At 52.8% G+C, this 14,883-nt stretch overlaps 33 non-coding genes across 33 annotated transcripts; all 33 read right to left on the bottom strand.

Moving 5' to 3' along the window:
• Positions 1–258: 258 nt before the first annotated feature.
• Positions 259–371, bottom strand: LOC143810674 (U5 spliceosomal RNA). Its single transcript, XR_013223113.1, has one exon. It is a non-coding gene; the product is annotated as a U5 spliceosomal RNA (small nuclear RNA).
• Positions 372–988: 617 nt separating this feature from the next.
• LOC143810272 (U5 spliceosomal RNA) lies at positions 989–1,104 on the bottom strand. The gene has a single exon (XR_013222732.1). It is a non-coding gene; the product is annotated as a U5 spliceosomal RNA (small nuclear RNA).
• Positions 1,105–1,414: 310 nt separating this feature from the next.
• On the bottom strand, positions 1,415–1,530 carry LOC143810359 (U5 spliceosomal RNA). The gene has a single exon (XR_013222816.1). It is a non-coding gene; the product is annotated as a U5 spliceosomal RNA (small nuclear RNA).
• A 310-nt stretch (positions 1,531–1,840) lies between these two features.
• LOC143810454 (U5 spliceosomal RNA) lies at positions 1,841–1,956 on the bottom strand. Its single transcript, XR_013222908.1, has one exon. It is a non-coding gene; the product is annotated as a U5 spliceosomal RNA (small nuclear RNA).
• Positions 1,957–2,266: 310 nt separating this feature from the next.
• LOC143810717 (U5 spliceosomal RNA) lies at positions 2,267–2,382 on the bottom strand. The gene has a single exon (XR_013223151.1). It is a non-coding gene; the product is annotated as a U5 spliceosomal RNA (small nuclear RNA).
• Positions 2,383–2,643: 261 nt separating this feature from the next.
• LOC143810360 (U5 spliceosomal RNA) lies at positions 2,644–2,759 on the bottom strand. Its single transcript, XR_013222817.1, has one exon. It is a non-coding gene; the product is annotated as a U5 spliceosomal RNA (small nuclear RNA).
• Positions 2,760–3,069: 310 nt separating this feature from the next.
• On the bottom strand, positions 3,070–3,185 carry LOC143811204 (U5 spliceosomal RNA). Its single transcript, XR_013223491.1, has one exon. It is a non-coding gene; the product is annotated as a U5 spliceosomal RNA (small nuclear RNA).
• A 310-nt stretch (positions 3,186–3,495) lies between these two features.
• On the bottom strand, positions 3,496–3,611 carry LOC143810460 (U5 spliceosomal RNA). Its single transcript, XR_013222914.1, has one exon. It is a non-coding gene; the product is annotated as a U5 spliceosomal RNA (small nuclear RNA).
• A 310-nt stretch (positions 3,612–3,921) lies between these two features.
• Positions 3,922–4,037, bottom strand: LOC143810580 (U5 spliceosomal RNA). The gene has a single exon (XR_013223030.1). It is a non-coding gene; the product is annotated as a U5 spliceosomal RNA (small nuclear RNA).
• A 310-nt stretch (positions 4,038–4,347) lies between these two features.
• Positions 4,348–4,463, bottom strand: LOC143810594 (U5 spliceosomal RNA). The gene has a single exon (XR_013223044.1). It is a non-coding gene; the product is annotated as a U5 spliceosomal RNA (small nuclear RNA).
• Positions 4,464–5,080: 617 nt separating this feature from the next.
• On the bottom strand, positions 5,081–5,196 carry LOC143810273 (U5 spliceosomal RNA). Its single transcript, XR_013222733.1, has one exon. It is a non-coding gene; the product is annotated as a U5 spliceosomal RNA (small nuclear RNA).
• A 310-nt stretch (positions 5,197–5,506) lies between these two features.
• Positions 5,507–5,622, bottom strand: LOC143810361 (U5 spliceosomal RNA). Its single transcript, XR_013222818.1, has one exon. It is a non-coding gene; the product is annotated as a U5 spliceosomal RNA (small nuclear RNA).
• Positions 5,623–5,932: 310 nt separating this feature from the next.
• LOC143811297 (U5 spliceosomal RNA) lies at positions 5,933–6,048 on the bottom strand. Its single transcript, XR_013223584.1, has one exon. It is a non-coding gene; the product is annotated as a U5 spliceosomal RNA (small nuclear RNA).
• A 310-nt stretch (positions 6,049–6,358) lies between these two features.
• Positions 6,359–6,471, bottom strand: LOC143810675 (U5 spliceosomal RNA). The gene has a single exon (XR_013223114.1). It is a non-coding gene; the product is annotated as a U5 spliceosomal RNA (small nuclear RNA).
• A 617-nt stretch (positions 6,472–7,088) lies between these two features.
• LOC143810274 (U5 spliceosomal RNA) lies at positions 7,089–7,204 on the bottom strand. The gene has a single exon (XR_013222734.1). It is a non-coding gene; the product is annotated as a U5 spliceosomal RNA (small nuclear RNA).
• A 310-nt stretch (positions 7,205–7,514) lies between these two features.
• On the bottom strand, positions 7,515–7,630 carry LOC143810362 (U5 spliceosomal RNA). Its single transcript, XR_013222819.1, has one exon. It is a non-coding gene; the product is annotated as a U5 spliceosomal RNA (small nuclear RNA).
• A 310-nt stretch (positions 7,631–7,940) lies between these two features.
• LOC143810456 (U5 spliceosomal RNA) lies at positions 7,941–8,056 on the bottom strand. The gene has a single exon (XR_013222910.1). It is a non-coding gene; the product is annotated as a U5 spliceosomal RNA (small nuclear RNA).
• Positions 8,057–8,366: 310 nt separating this feature from the next.
• Positions 8,367–8,482, bottom strand: LOC143810718 (U5 spliceosomal RNA). The gene has a single exon (XR_013223152.1). It is a non-coding gene; the product is annotated as a U5 spliceosomal RNA (small nuclear RNA).
• Positions 8,483–8,743: 261 nt separating this feature from the next.
• On the bottom strand, positions 8,744–8,859 carry LOC143810364 (U5 spliceosomal RNA). Its single transcript, XR_013222821.1, has one exon. It is a non-coding gene; the product is annotated as a U5 spliceosomal RNA (small nuclear RNA).
• A 310-nt stretch (positions 8,860–9,169) lies between these two features.
• LOC143811205 (U5 spliceosomal RNA) lies at positions 9,170–9,285 on the bottom strand. The gene has a single exon (XR_013223492.1). It is a non-coding gene; the product is annotated as a U5 spliceosomal RNA (small nuclear RNA).
• Positions 9,286–9,595: 310 nt separating this feature from the next.
• Positions 9,596–9,711, bottom strand: LOC143810461 (U5 spliceosomal RNA). Its single transcript, XR_013222915.1, has one exon. It is a non-coding gene; the product is annotated as a U5 spliceosomal RNA (small nuclear RNA).
• A 310-nt stretch (positions 9,712–10,021) lies between these two features.
• Positions 10,022–10,137, bottom strand: LOC143810581 (U5 spliceosomal RNA). Its single transcript, XR_013223031.1, has one exon. It is a non-coding gene; the product is annotated as a U5 spliceosomal RNA (small nuclear RNA).
• A 310-nt stretch (positions 10,138–10,447) lies between these two features.
• LOC143810595 (U5 spliceosomal RNA) lies at positions 10,448–10,563 on the bottom strand. The gene has a single exon (XR_013223045.1). It is a non-coding gene; the product is annotated as a U5 spliceosomal RNA (small nuclear RNA).
• A 314-nt stretch (positions 10,564–10,877) lies between these two features.
• LOC143810655 (U5 spliceosomal RNA) lies at positions 10,878–10,993 on the bottom strand. Its single transcript, XR_013223097.1, has one exon. It is a non-coding gene; the product is annotated as a U5 spliceosomal RNA (small nuclear RNA).
• Positions 10,994–11,254: 261 nt separating this feature from the next.
• On the bottom strand, positions 11,255–11,370 carry LOC143810365 (U5 spliceosomal RNA). Its single transcript, XR_013222822.1, has one exon. It is a non-coding gene; the product is annotated as a U5 spliceosomal RNA (small nuclear RNA).
• A 310-nt stretch (positions 11,371–11,680) lies between these two features.
• Positions 11,681–11,796, bottom strand: LOC143810515 (U5 spliceosomal RNA). The gene has a single exon (XR_013222966.1). It is a non-coding gene; the product is annotated as a U5 spliceosomal RNA (small nuclear RNA).
• Positions 11,797–12,057: 261 nt separating this feature from the next.
• LOC143810416 (U5 spliceosomal RNA) lies at positions 12,058–12,173 on the bottom strand. Its single transcript, XR_013222871.1, has one exon. It is a non-coding gene; the product is annotated as a U5 spliceosomal RNA (small nuclear RNA).
• A 310-nt stretch (positions 12,174–12,483) lies between these two features.
• Positions 12,484–12,599, bottom strand: LOC143810719 (U5 spliceosomal RNA). Its single transcript, XR_013223153.1, has one exon. It is a non-coding gene; the product is annotated as a U5 spliceosomal RNA (small nuclear RNA).
• Positions 12,600–12,860: 261 nt separating this feature from the next.
• LOC143810366 (U5 spliceosomal RNA) lies at positions 12,861–12,976 on the bottom strand. Its single transcript, XR_013222823.1, has one exon. It is a non-coding gene; the product is annotated as a U5 spliceosomal RNA (small nuclear RNA).
• A 310-nt stretch (positions 12,977–13,286) lies between these two features.
• On the bottom strand, positions 13,287–13,402 carry LOC143810403 (U5 spliceosomal RNA). The gene has a single exon (XR_013222859.1). It is a non-coding gene; the product is annotated as a U5 spliceosomal RNA (small nuclear RNA).
• Positions 13,403–13,712: 310 nt separating this feature from the next.
• LOC143810582 (U5 spliceosomal RNA) lies at positions 13,713–13,828 on the bottom strand. Its single transcript, XR_013223032.1, has one exon. It is a non-coding gene; the product is annotated as a U5 spliceosomal RNA (small nuclear RNA).
• Positions 13,829–14,138: 310 nt separating this feature from the next.
• On the bottom strand, positions 14,139–14,254 carry LOC143810596 (U5 spliceosomal RNA). The gene has a single exon (XR_013223046.1). It is a non-coding gene; the product is annotated as a U5 spliceosomal RNA (small nuclear RNA).
• Positions 14,255–14,568: 314 nt separating this feature from the next.
• On the bottom strand, positions 14,569–14,684 carry LOC143810656 (U5 spliceosomal RNA). Its single transcript, XR_013223098.1, has one exon. It is a non-coding gene; the product is annotated as a U5 spliceosomal RNA (small nuclear RNA).
• Positions 14,685–14,883: the final 199 nt, after the last annotated feature.

Consider the following 14,883-nt stretch of genomic DNA (forward strand, 5'->3'; position numbering starts at 1 on the left):
GCCCAGGGAGAGCACCTAGAAGTGGGTGCGTGGTTTGGTGATGGAAAAACAAAAACAGCAACAGCCCATCATCCGCAGGCTGCTCTGTTCTCAGCTCTATGCTGCTGACAGAGGATCACCTGTTCCGCTGCCCGGAAGAAGGCCATCCATGGCTACAATATGCAAATGAGGGCCTCTTCCCAGCAACCCCAGGGTTCAGTCTCCCACCGAAACCCCACCCACCCATTCCTTTATTCTGTTGTTGAACCCAACTAAGGAAGCCCCAGCAAGCTGGAGCATGCAAAAATTGCCACAAAACTCAGTTTTGCTCCTCTCCACGGAAATCTTTAGTAAAAGGCGAAAGATTTTTACGTTATGAGAAGCCAGAGTACACTGGGCAAGGGCCTCCTCCCGACCTACCACCATGGCAGCAGCCCTCACTTGGCCCAGGGAGAGCACCTAGAAGTGGGTGCGTGGTTTGGTGATGGAAAAACAAAAACGGCAACAGCCCATCGTCCACAGGCTGCTCTGTTCTCAGCTCTATGCTGCTGACAGAGCATCACCTGTTCCGCTGCCCGGAAGAAGGCCATCCATGGCTACAATATGCAAATGAGGGCCTCCTCCCAGCAACCCCAGGGTTCAGTCTCCGACCGAAACCCCACCCACCCATTCCTTTATTCTGTTGTTGAACCCAACTAAGGCTACGTTCACATTTGCGTTGTGCGCCGCAGCGTCGGCGCCGCAACGCACAACGCAAATAAAAACGCAGCAAAACGCATGCACAACGCTGCGTTTTGCGCCGCATGCGTCGTTTTTTTCATTGAATTTGGACGCAGCAAAAATGCAACTTGCTGCGTCCTCTGCGCACCGACGCGGGCGCCGCAGCGACGTATGCGGCGCAAAACGCAAGTGCGCCGCATGTCCATGCGCCCCCATGTTAAATATAGGGGCGCATGACGCATGCGGCGCCGCTGCGGCGAGGACCGCAAATGTGAACGTAGCCTAAGGAAGCCCCAGCAAGCTGGAGCATGCAAAAATTGCCACAAAACTCAGTTTTGCTCCTCTCCACGGAAATCTTTAGTAAAAGGCGAAAGATTTTTACGTTATGAGGAGAAGCCAGAGTACACTGGGCAAGGGCCTCCTCCCGACCTACCACCATGGCAGCAGCCCTCACTTGGCCCAGGGAGAGCACCTAGAAGTGGGTGCGTGGTTTGGTGATGGAAAAACAAAAACGGCAACAGCCCATCGTCCACAGGCTGCTCTGTTCTCAGCTCTATGCTGCTGACAGAGCATCACCTGTTCCGCTGCCCGGAAGAAGGCCAACCATGGCTACAATATGCAAATGAGGGCCTCTTCCCAGCAACCCCAGGGTTCAGTCTCCCACCGAAACCCCACCCACCCATTCCTTTATTCTGTTGTTGAACCCAATTAAGGAAGCCCCAGCAAGCTGGAGCATGCAAAAATTGCCACAAAACTCAGTTTTGCTCCTCTCCACGGAAATCTTTAGTAAAAGGCGAAAGATTTTTACGTTCTGAAGAGAAGCCAGGGTATACTTGGCAAGGGCCTCCTCCCGACCTACCACCATGGCAGCAGCCCGCACTTGGCCCAGTGAGAGCACCTAGAAGTGGGTGCGTGGTTTGGTAATGGAAAAACAAAAACGGCAACAGCCCATCATCCGCAGGCTGCTCTGTTCTCAGCTCTATGCTGCTGACAGAGGATCACCTGTTCCGCTGCCCGGAAGAAGGCCATCCATGGCTACAATATGCAAATGAGGGCCTCTTCCCAGCAACCCCAGGGTTCAGTCTCCCACCGAAACCCCACCCACCCATTCCTTTATTCTGTTGTTGAACCCAATTAAGGAAGCCCCAGCAAGCTGGAGCATGCAAAAATTGCCACAAAACTCAGTTTTGCTCCTCTCCACGGAAATCTTTAGTAAAAGGCGAAAGATTTTTACATTCTGAAGGGAAGCCAGAGTGTACTGGGCAAGGGCCTCCTCCCGACCTACCACCATGGCAGCAGCCCTCACTTGGCCCAGGGAGAGCACCTAGAAGTGGGTGCGTGGTTTGGTGATGGAAAAACAAAAACGGCAACAGCCCATCATCCGCAGGCTGCTCTGTTCTCAGCTCTATGCTGCTGACAGAGCATCACCTGTTCCGCTGCCCGGAAGAAGGCCATCCATGGCTACAATATGCAAATGAGGGCCTCTTCCCAGCAACCCCAGGGTTCAGTCTCCCACCGAAACCCCACCCACCCATTCCTTTATTCTGTTGTTGAACCCAATTAAGGATGCCCCAGCAAGCTTGAGCATGCAATAATTGCCACAAACCTCAGTTTTGCTCCTCTGCACGGAAATCTTTAGTAAAAGGCGAAAGATTTTTACGCTCTGAAGAGAAGGCAGAGTATACTGGGCAAGGGCCTCCTCCCGACCTACCACCATGGCAGCAGCCCTCACTTGGCCCAGGGAGAACACCTAGAAGTGGGTGCGTGGTTTGGTGATGGAAAAACAAAAACGGCAACAGCCCATCGTCCGCAGGCTGCTCTGTTCTCAGCTCTATGCTGCTGACAGAGCATCACCTGTTCCGCTGCCCGGAAGAAGGCCATCCATGGCTACAATATGCAAATGAGGGCCTCTTCCTTTATTCTGTTGTTGAACCCAATTAAGGAAGCCCCAGCAAGCTGGAGCATGCAAAAATTGCCACAAAACTCAGTTTTGCTCCTCTCCACGGAAATCTTTAGTAAAAGGCGAAAGATTTTTACGTTCTGAAGAGAAGCCAGGGTATACTGGGCAAGGGCCTCCTCCCGACCTACCACCATGGCAGCAGCCCGCACTTGGCCCAGGGAGAGCACCTAGAAGTGGGTGCGTGGTTTGGTAATGGAAAAACAAAAACGGCAACAGCCCATCATCCGCAGGCTGCTCTGTTCTCAGCTCTATGCTGCTGACAGAGCATCACCTGTTCCGCTGCCCGGAAGAAGGCCATCCATGGCTACAATATGCAAATGAGGGCCGCTTCCCAGCAACCCCAGGGTTCAGTCTCCCACCGAAACCCCACCCACCCATTCCTTTATTCTGTTGTTGAACCCAATTAAGGAAGCCCCAGCATGCTGGAGCATGCAAAAATTGCCACAAAACTCAGTTTTGCTCCTCTCCACGGAAATCTTTAGTAAAAGGCGAAAGATTTTTACGTTCTGAAGAGAAGCCAGAGTATACTGGGCAAGGGCCTCCTCCCGACCTACCACCATGGCAGCAGCCCTCACTTGGCCCAGGGAGAGCACCTAGAAGTGGGTGCGTGGTTTGGTGATGGAAAAACAAAAACAGCAACAGCCCATCGTCCGCAGGCTGCTCTGTTCTCAGCTCTATGCTGCTGACAGAGCATCACCTGTTCCGCTGCCCGGAAGAAGGCCATCCATGGCTACAATATGCAAATGAGGGCCTCTGCCCATCAACCCCAGGGTTCAGTCTCCCACCGAAACCCCACCCACCCATTCCTTTAGTCTGTTGTTGAACCCAATTAAGGAAGCCCCAGCAAGCTGGAGCATGCAAAAATTGCCACAAAACTCAGTTTTGCTCCTCTCCACGGAAATCTTTAGTAAAAGGCGAAAGATTTTTACATTCTGAAGAGAAGCTGGAGTATACTGGGCAAGGGCCTCCTCCCGACCTACCACCATGGCAGCAGCCCTCACTTGGCCCAGGGAGAGCAACTAGAAGTGGGTGTGTGGTTTGGTGATGGAAAAACAAAAACAGCAACAGCCCATCGTCCGCAGGCTGCTCTGTTCTCAGCTCTATGCTGCTGACAGAGCATCACCTGTTCCGCTGCCCGGAAGAAGGCCATCCATGGCTACAATATGCAAATGAGGGCCTCTTCCCAGCAACCCCAGGGTTCAGTCTCCGACCGAAACCCCACCCACCCATTCCTTTATTCTGTTGTTGAACCCAACTAAGGAAGCCCCAGCAAGCTGGAGCATGCAAAAATTGCCACAAAACTCAGTTTTGCTCCTCTCCACAGAAATCTTTAGTAAAAGGCGAAAGATTTTTACGTTATGAGAAGAAGCCAGAGTAGACTGGGCAAGGGCCTCCTCCCGACCTACCACCATGGCAGCAGCCCTCACTTGGCCCAGGGCGAGCACCTAGAAGTGGGTGCGTGATTTGGTGATGGAAAAACAAAAACGGCAACAGCCCATCGTCCACAGGCTGCTCTGTTCTCAGCTCTATGCTGCTGACAGAGCATCACCTGTTCCGCTGCCCGGAAGAAGGCCATCCATGGCTACAATATGCAAATGAGGGCCTCTTCCCAGCAACCCCAGGGTTCAGTCTCCCACCGAAACCCCACCCACCCATTCCTTTATTCTGTTGTTGAACCCAATTAAGGAAGCCCCAGCAAGCTGGAGCATGCAAAAATTGCCCCAAAACTCAGTTTTGCTCCTCTCCACAGAAATCTTTAGTAAAAGGCGAAAGATTTTTACGTTCTGAAGAGAAGCCAGGGTATACTGGGCAAGGGCCTCCTCCAGACCTACCACCATGGCAGCAGCCCTCACTTGGCCCAGGGAGAGCACCTAGAAGTGGGTGCGTGGTTTGGTGATGGAAAAACAAAAACGGCAACAGCCCATCATCCGCAGGCTGCTCTGTTCTCAGCTCTATGCTGCTGACAGAGCATCACCTGTTCCGCTGCCCGGAAGAAGGCCATCCATGGCTACAATATGCAAATGAGGGCCTCCTCCCAGCAACCCCAGGGTTCAGTCTCCGACCGAAACCCCACCCACCCATTCCTTTATTCTGTTGTTGAACCCAACTAAGGCTACGTTCACATTTGCGTTGTGCGCCGCAGCGTCGGCACCGCAACGCACAACGCAAATAAAAACGCAGCAAAACGCATGCACAACGCTGCGTTTTGCGCCGCATGCGTCGTTTTTTTCATTGAATTTGGACGCAGCAAAAATGCAACTTGCTGCGTCCTCTGCGCACCGACGCGGGCGCCGCAGCGACGCATGCGGCGCAAAACGCAAGTGCGCCGCATGTCCATGCGCCCCCATGTTAAATATAGGGGCGCATGACGCATGCGGCGCCGCTGCGGCGAGGACCGCAAATGTGAACGTAGCCTAAGGAAGCCCCAGCAAGCTGGAGCATGCAAAAATTGCCACAAAACTCAGTTTTGCTCCTCTCCACGGAAATCTTTAGTAAAAGGCGAAAGATTTTTACGTTATGAGGAGAAGCCAGAGTACACTGGGCAAGGGCCTCCTCCCGACCTACCACCATGGCAGCAGCCCTCACTTGGCCCAGGGAGAGCACCTAGAAGTGGGTGCGTGGTTTGGTGATGGAAAAACAAAAACGGCAACAGCCCATCGTCCACAGGCTGCTCTGTTCTCAGCTCTATGCTGCTGACAGAGCATCACCTGTTCCGCTGCCCGGAAGAAGGCCAACCATGGCTACAATATGCAAATGAGGGCCTCTTCCCAGCAACCCCAGGGTTCAGTCTCCCACCGAAACCCCACCCACCCATTCCTTTATTCTGTTGTTGAACCCAATTAAGGAAGCCCCAGCAAGCTGGAGCATGCAAAAATTGCCACAAAACTCAGTTTTGCTCCTCTCCACGGAAATCTTTAGTAAAAGGCGAAAGATTTTTACGTTCTGAAGAGAAGCCAGGGTATACTTGGCAAGGGCCTCCTCCCGACCTACCACCATGGCAGCAGCCCGCACTTGGCCCAGTGAGAGCACCTAGAAGTGGGTGCGTGGTTTGGTAATGGAAAAACAAAAACGGCAACAGCCCATCATCCGCAGGCTGCTCTGTTCTCAGCTCTATGCTGCTGACAGAGGATCACCTGTTCCGCTGCCCGGAAGAAGGCCATCCATGGCTACAATATGCAAATGAGGGCCTCTTCCCAGCAACCCCAGGGTTCAGTCTCCCACCGAAACCCCACCCACCCATTCCTTTATTCTGTTGTTGAACCCAATTAAGGAAGCCCCAGCAAGCTGGAGCATGCAAAAATTGCCACAAAACTCAGTTTTGCTCCTCTCCACGGAAATCTTTAGTAAAAGGCGAAAGATTTTTACATTCTGAAGAGAAGCCAGAGTGTACTGGGCAAGGGCCTCCTCCCGACCTACCACCATGGCAGCAGCCCTCACTTGGCCCAGGGAGAGCACCTAGAAGTGGGTGCGTGGTTTGGTGATGGAAAAACAAAAACAGCAACAGCCCATCATCCGCAGGCTGCTCTGTTCTCAGCTCTATGCTGCTGACAGAGGATCACCTGTTCCGCTGCCCGGAAGAAGGCCATCCATGGCTACAATATGCAAATGAGGGCCTCTTCCCAGCAACCCCAGGGTTCAGTCTCCCACCGAAACCCCACCCACCCATTCCTTTATTCTGTTGTTGAACCCAACTAAGGAAGCCCCAGCAAGCTGGAGCATGCAAAAATTGCCACAAAACTCAGTTTTGCTCCTCTCCACGGAAATCTTTAGTAAAAGGCGAAAGATTTTTACGTTATGAGAAGCCAGAGTACACTGGGCAAGGGCCTCCTCCCGACCTACCACCATGGCAGCAGCCCTCACTTGGCCCAGGGAGAGCACCTAGAAGTGGGTGCGTGGTTTGGTGATGGAAAAACAAAAACGGCAACAGCCCATCGTCCACAGGCTGCTCTGTTCTCAGCTCTATGCTGCTGACAGAGCATCACCTGTTCCGCTGCCCGGAAGAAGGCCATCCATGGCTACAATATGCAAATGAGGGCCTCCTCCCAGCAACCCCAGGGTTCAGTCTCCGACCGAAACCCCACCCACCCATTCCTTTATTCTGTTGTTGAACCCAACTAAGGCTACGTTCACATTTGCGTTGTGCGCCGCAGCGTCGGCGCCGCAACGCACAACGCAAATAAAAACGCAGCAAAACGCATGCACAACGCTGCGTTTTGCGCCGCATGCGTCGTTTTTTTCATTGAATTTGGACGCAGCAAAAATGCAACTTGCTGCGTCCTCTGCGCACCGACGCGGGCGCCGCAGCGACGTATGCGGCGCAAAACGCAAGTGCGCCGCATGTCCATGCGCCCCCATGTTAAATATAGGGGCGCATGACGCATGCGGCGCCGCTGCGGCGAGGACCGCAAATGTGAACGTAGCCTAAGGAAGCCCCAGCAAGCTGGAGCATGCAAAAATTGCCACAAAACTCAGTTTTGCTCCTCTCCACGGAAATCTTTAGTAAAAGGCGAAAGATTTTTACGTTATGAGGAGAAGCCAGAGTACACTGGGCAAGGGCCTCCTCCCGACCTACCACCATGGCAGCAGCCCTCACTTGGCCCAGGGAGAGCACCTAGAAGTGGGTGCGTGGTTTGGTGATGGAAAAACAAAAACGGCAACAGCCCATCGTCCACAGGCTGCTCTGTTCTCAGCTCTATGCTGCTGACAGAGCATCACCTGTTCCGCTGCCCGGAAGAAGGCCAACCATGGCTACAATATGCAAATGAGGGCCTCTTCCCAGCAACCCCAGGGTTCAGTCTCCCACCGAAACCCCACCCACCCATTCCTTTATTCTGTTGTTGAACCCAATTAAGGAAGCCCCAGCAAGCTGGAGCATGCAAAAATTGCCACAAAACTCAGTTTTGCTCCTCTCCACGGAAATCTTTAGTAAAAGGCGAAAGATTTTTACGTTCTGAAGAGAAGCCAGGGTATACTTGGCAAGGGCCTCCTCCCGACCTACCACCATGGCAGCAGCCCGCACTTGGCCCAGTGAGAGCACCTAGAAGTGGGTGCGTGGTTTGGTAATGGAAAAACAAAAACGGCAACAGCCCATCATCCGCAGGCTGCTCTGTTCTCAGCTCTATGCTGCTGACAGAGGATCACCTGTTCCGCTGCCCGGAAGAAGGCCATCCATGGCTACAATATGCAAATGAGGGCCTCTTCCCAGCAACCCCAGGGTTCAGTCTCCCACCGAAACCCCACCCACCCATTCCTTTATTCTGTTGTTGAACCCAATTAAGGAAGCCCCAGCAAGCTGGAGCATGCAAAAATTGCCACAAAACTCAGTTTTGCTCCTCTCCACGGAAATCTTTAGTAAAAGGCGAAAGATTTTTACATTCTGAAGGGAAGCCAGAGTGTACTGGGCAAGGGCCTCCTCCCGACCTACCACCATGGCAGCAGCCCTCACTTGGCCCAGGGAGAGCACCTAGAAGTGGGTGCGTGGTTTGGTGATGGAAAAACAAAAACGGCAACAGCCCATCATCCGCAGGCTGCTCTGTTCTCAGCTCTATGCTGCTGACAGAGCATCACCTGTTCCGCTGCCCGGAAGAAGGCCATCCATGGCTACAATATGCAAATGAGGGCCTCTTCCCAGCAACCCCAGGGTTCAGTCTCCCACCGAAACCCCACCCACCCATTCCTTTATTCTGTTGTTGAACCCAATTAAGGATGCCCCAGCAAGCTTGAGCATGCAATAATTGCCACAAACCTCAGTTTTGCTCCTCTGCACGGAAATCTTTAGTAAAAGGCGAAAGATTTTTACGCTCTGAAGAGAAGGCAGAGTATACTGGGCAAGGGCCTCCTCCCGACCTACCACCATGGCAGCAGCCCTCACTTGGCCCAGGGAGAACACCTAGAAGTGGGTGCGTGGTTTGGTGATGGAAAAACAAAAACGGCAACAGCCCATCGTCCGCAGGCTGCTCTGTTCTCAGCTCTATGCTGCTGACAGAGCATCACCTGTTCCGCTGCCCGGAAGAAGGCCATCCATGGCTACAATATGCAAATGAGGGCCTCTTCCTTTATTCTGTTGTTGAACCCAATTAAGGAAGCCCCAGCAAGCTGGAGCATGCAAAAATTGCCACAAAACTCAGTTTTGCTCCTCTCCACGGAAATCTTTAGTAAAAGGCGAAAGATTTTTACGTTCTGAAGAGAAGCCAGGGTATACTGGGCAAGGGCCTCCTCCCGACCTACCACCATGGCAGCAGCCCGCACTTGGCCCAGGGAGAGCACCTAGAAGTGGGTGCGTGGTTTGGTAATGGAAAAACAAAAACGGCAACAGCCCATCATCCGCAGGCTGCTCTGTTCTCAGCTCTATGCTGCTGACAGAGCATCACCTGTTCCGCTGCCCGGAAGAAGGCCATCCATGGCTACAATATGCAAATGAGGGCCGCTTCCCAGCAACCCCAGGGTTCAGTCTCCCACCGAAACCCCACCCACCCATTCCTTTATTCTGTTGTTGAACCCAATTAAGGAAGCCCCAGCATGCTGGAGCATGCAAAAATTGCCACAAAACTCAGTTTTGCTCCTCTCCACGGAAATCTTTAGTAAAAGGCGAAAGATTTTTACGTTCTGAAGAGAAGCCAGAGTATACTGGGCAAGGGCCTCCTCCCGACCTACCACCATGGCAGCAGCCCTCACTTGGCCCAGGGAGAGCACCTAGAAGTGGGTGCGTGGTTTGGTGATGGAAAAACAAAAACAGCAACAGCCCATCGTCCGCAGGCTGCTCTGTTCTCAGCTCTATGCTGCTGACAGAGCATCACCTGTTCCGCTGCCCGGAAGAAGGCCATCCATGGCTACAATATGCAAATGAGGGCCTCTGCCCATCAACCCCAGGGTTCAGTCTCCCACCGAAACCCCACCCACCCATTCCTTTAGTCTGTTGTTGAACCCAATTAAGGAAGCCCCAGCAAGCTGGAGCATGCAAAAATTGCCACAAAACTCAGTTTTGCTCCTCTCCACGGAAATCTTTAGTAAAAGGCGAAAGATTTTTACATTCTGAAGAGAAGCTGGAGTATACTGGGCAAGGGCCTCCTCCCGACCTACCACCATGGCAGCAGCCCTCACTTGGCCCAGGGAGAGCAACTAGAAGTGGGTGTGTGGTTTGGTGATGGAAAAACAAAAACAGCAACAGCCCATCGTCCGCAGGCTGCTCTGTTCTCAGCTCTATGCTGCTGACAGAGCATCACCTGTTCCGCTGCCCGGAAGAAGGCCATCCATGGCTACAATATGCAAATGAGGGCCTCTTCCCAGCAACCCCAGGGTTCAGTCTCCGACCGAAACCCCACCCACCCATTCCTTTATTCTGTTGTTGAACCCAACTAAGGAAGCCCCAGCAAGCTGGAGCATGCAAAAATTGCCACAAAACTCAGTTTTGCTCCTCTCCACAGAAATCTTTAGTAAAAGGCGAAAGATTTTTACGTTATGAGAAGAAGCCAGAGTAGACTGGGCAAGGGCCTCCTCCCGACCTACCACCATGGCAGCAGCCCTCACTTGGCCCAGGGCGAGCACCTAGAAGTGGGTGCGTGATTTGGTGATGGAAAAACAAAAACGGCAACAGCCCATCGTCCACAGGCTGCTCTGTTCTCAGCTCTATGCTGCTGACAGAGCATCACCTGTTCCGCTGCCCGGAAGAAGGCCATCCATGGCTACAATATGCAAATGAGGGCCTCTTCCCAGCAACCCCAGGGTTCAGTCTCCCACCGAAACCCCACCCACCCATTCCTTTATTCTGTTGTTGAACCCAATTAAGGAAGCCCCAGCAAGCTGGAGCATGCAAAAATTGCCCCAAAACTCAGTTTTGCTCCTCTCCACAGAAATCTTTAGTAAAAGGCGAAAGATTTTTACGTTCTGAAGAGAAGCCAGGGTATACTGGGCAAGGGCCTCCTCCAGACCTACCACCATGGCAGCAGCCCTCACTTGGCCCAGGGAGAGCACCTAGAAGTGGGTGCGTGGTTTGGTGATGGAAAAACAAAAACGGCAACAGCCCATCATCCGCAGGCTGCTCTGTTCTCAGCTCTATGCTGCTGACAGAGCATCACCTGTTCCGCTGCCCGGAAGAAGGCCATCCATGGCTACAATATGCAAATGAGGGCCTCTTCCCAGCAACCCCAGGGTTCAGTCTCCCACCGAAACCCCACCCACCCACCCATTCCTTTATTCTGTTGTTGAACCCAATTAAGGATGCCCCAGCAAGCTGGAGCATGCAAAAATTGCCACAAACCTCAGTTTTGCTCCTCTCCACGGAAACCTTTAGTAAAAGGCGAAAGATTTTTACGCTCTGAAGAGAAGGCAGAGTATACTGGGCAAGGGCCTCCTCCCGACCTACCACCATGGCAGCAGCCCTCACTTGGCCCAGGGAGAACACCTAGAAGTGGGTGCGTGGTTTGGTGATGGAAAAACAAAAACGGCAACAGCCCATCGTCCGCAGGCTGCTCTGTTCTCAGCTCTATGCTGCTGACAGAGCATCACCTGTTCCGCTGCCCGGAAGAAGGCCATCCATGGCTACAATATGCAAATGAGGGCCTCTTCCTTTATTCTGTTGTTGAACCCAATTAAGGAAGCCCCAGCAAGCTGGAGCATGCAAAAATTGCCACAAAACTCAGTTTTGCTCCTCTCCACGGAAATCTTTAGTAAAAGGCGAAAGATTTTTACGTTCTGAAGAGAAGCCAGGGTATACTGGGCAAGGGCCTCCTCCCGACCTACCACCATGGCAGCAGCCCGCACTTGGCCCAGAGAGAGCACCTAGAAGTGGGTGCGTGGTTTGGTGATGGAAAAACAAAAATGGCAACAGCCCATCATCCGCAGGCTGCTCTGTTCTCAGCTCTATGCTGCTGACAGAGCATCACCTGTTCCGCTGCCCGGAAGAAGGCCATCCATGGCTACAATATGCAAATGAGGGCCTCTTCCCAGCAACCCCAGGGTTCAGTCTCCCACCGAAACCCCACCCACCCATTCCTTTATTCTGTTGTTGAACCCATTTATGGATGCCCCAGCAAGCTGGAGCATGCAAAAATTGCCACAAACCTCAGTTTTGCTCCTCTCCACGGAAATCTTTAGTAAAAGGCGAAAGATTTTTACGTTCTGAAGAGAAGGCAGAGTATACTGGGCAAGGGCCTCCTCCCGACCTACCACCATGGCAGCAGCCCTCACTTGGCCCAGGGAGAACACCTAGAAGTGGGTGCGTGGTTTGGTGATGGAAAAACAAAAACGGCAACAGCCCATCGTCCGCAGGCTGCTCTGTTCTCAGCTCTATGCTGCTGACAGAGCATCACCTGTTCCGCTGCCCGGAAGAAGGCCATCCATGGCTACAATATGCAAATGAGGGCCTCTTCCTTTATTCTGTTGTTGAACCCAATTAAGGAAGCCCCAGCAAGCTGGAGCATGCAAAAATTGCCACAAAACTCAGTTTTGCTCCTCTCCACGGAAATCTTTAGTAAAAGGCGAAAGATTTTTGCGTTCTGAAGAGAAGCCAGGGTATACTGGGCAAGGGCCTCCTCCCGACCTACCACCATGGCAGCAGCCCGCACTTGGCCCAGGGAGAGCACCTAGAAGTGGGTGCGTGGTTTGGTAATGGAAAAACAAAAACGGCAACAGCCCATCATCCGCAGGCTGCTCTGTTCTCAGCTCTATGCTGCTGACAGAGCATCACCTGTTCCGCTGCCCGGAAGAAGGCCATCCATGGCTACAATATGCAAATGAGGGCCTCTTCCCAGCAACCCCAGGGTTCAGTCTCCCACCGAAACCCCACCCACCCATTCCTTTATTCTGTTGTTGAACCCAATTAAGGATGCCCCAGCAAGCTTGAGCATGCAATAATTGCCACAAACCTCAGTTTTGCTCCTCTGCACGGAAATCTTTAGTAAAAGGCGAAAGATTTTTACGCTCTGAAGAGAAGGCAGAGTATACTGGGCAAGGGCCTCCTCCCGACCTACCACCATGGCAGCAGCCCTCACTTGGCCCAGGGAGAACACCTAGAAGTGGGTGCGTGGTTTGGTGATGGAAAAACAAAAACGGCAACAGCCCATCGTCCGCAGGCTGCTCTGTTCTCAGCTCTATGCTGCTGACAGAGCATCACCTGTTCCGCTGCCCGGAAGAAGGCCATCCATGGCTACAATATGCAAATGAGGGCCTCTTCCTTTATTCTGTTGTTGAACCCAATTAAGGAAGCCCCAGCAAGCTGGAGCATGCAAAAATTGCCACAAAACTCAGTTTTGCTCCTCTCCACGGAAATCTTTAGTAAAAGGCGAAAGATTTTTACGTTCTGAAGAGAAGCCAGGGTATACTGGGCAAGGGCCTCCTCCCGACCTACCACCATGGCAGCAGCCCGCACTTGGCCCAGGGAGAGCACCTAGAAGTGGGTGCGTGGTTTGGTAATGGAAAAACAAAAACGGCAACAGCCCATCATCCGCAGGCTGCTCTGTTCTCAGCTCTATGCTGCTGACAGAGCATCACCTGTTCCGCTGCCCGGAAGAAGGCCATCCATGGCTACAATATGCAAATGAGGGCCGCTTCCCAGCAACCCCAGGGTTCAGTCTCCCACCGAAACCCCACCCACCCATTCCTTTATTCTGTTGTTGAACCCAATTAAGGAAGCCCCAGCATGCTGGAGCATGCAAAAATTGCCACAAAACTCAGTTTTGCTCCTCTCCACGGAAATCTTTAGTAAAAGGCGAAAGATTTTTACGTTCTGAAGAGAAGCTGGAGTATACTGGGCAAGGGCCTCCTCCCGACCTACCACCATGGCAGCAGCCCTCACTTGGCCCAGGGAGAGCAACTAGAAGTGGGTGTGTGGTTTGGTGATGGAAAAACAAAAACAGCAACAGCCCATCGTCCGCAGGCTGCTCTGTTCTCAGCTCTATGCTGCTGACAGAGCATCACCTGTTCCGCTGCCCGGAAGAAGGCCATCCATGGCTACAATATGCAAATGAGGGCCTCTTCCCAGCAACCCCAGGGTTCAGTCTCCGACCGAAACCCCACCCACCCATTCCTTTATTCTGTTGTTGAACCCAACTAAGGAAGCCCCAGCAAGCTGGAGCATGCAAAAATTGCCACAAAACTCAGTTTTGCTCCTCTCCACAGAAATCTTTAGTAAAAGGCGAAAGATTTTTACGTTATGAGAAGAAGCCAGAGTAGACTGGGCAAGGGCCTCCTCCCGACCTACCACCATGGCAGCAGCCCTCACTTGGCCCAGGGCGAGCACCTAGAAGTGGGTGCGTGATTTGGTGATGGAAAAACAAAAACGGCAACAGCCCATCGTCCACAGGCTGCTCTGTTCTCAGCTCTATGCTGCTGACAGAGCATCACCTGTTCCGCTGCCCGGAAGAAGGCCATCCATGGCTACAATATGCAAATGAGGGCCTCTTCCCAGCAACCCCAGGGTTCAGTCTCCCACCGAAACCCCACCCACCCATTCCTTTATTCTGTTGTTGAACCCAATTAAGGAAGCCCCAGCAAGCTGGAGCATGCAAAAATTGCCCCAAAACTCAGTTTTGCTCCTCTCCACAGAAATCTTTAGTAAAAGGCGAAAGATTTTTACGTTCTGAAGAGAAGCCAGGGTATACTGGGCAAGGGCCTCCTCCAGACCTACCACCATGGCAGCAGCCCTCACTTGGCCCAGGGAGAGCACCTAGAAGTGGGTGCGTGGTTTGGTGATGGAAAAACAAAAACGGCAACAGCCCATCATCCGCAGGCTGCTCTGTTCTCAGCTCTATGCTGCTGACAGAGCATCACCTGTTCCGCTGCCCGGAAGAAGGCCATCCATGGCTACAATATGCAAATGAGGGCCTCTTCCCAGCAACCCCAGGGTTCAGTCTCCCACCGAAACCCCACCCACCCACCCATTCCTTTATTCTGTTGTTGAACCCAATTAAGGATGCCCCAGCAAGCTGGAGCATGCAAAAATTGCCACAAACCTCAGTTTTGCTCCTCTCCACGGAAACCTTTAGTAAAAGGCGAAAGATTTTTACGCTCTGAAGAGAAGGCAGAGTATACTGGGCAAGGGCCTCCTCCCGACCTACCACCATGGCAGCAGCCCTCACTTGGCCCAGGGAGAACACCTAGAAGTGGGTGCGTGGTTTGGTGATGGAAAAACAAAAACGGCAACAGCCCATCGTCCGCAGGCTGCTCTGTTCTCAGCTCTATGCTGCTGACAGAGCATCACCTGTTCCGCTGCCCGGAAGAAGGCCATC

This window comes from Ranitomeya variabilis, chromosome 2 (assembly GCF_051348905.1).
Source record: "Ranitomeya variabilis isolate aRanVar5 chromosome 2, aRanVar5.hap1, whole genome shotgun sequence".
Classification (NCBI taxonomy): domain Eukaryota; kingdom Metazoa; phylum Chordata; class Amphibia; order Anura; family Dendrobatidae; genus Ranitomeya; species Ranitomeya variabilis.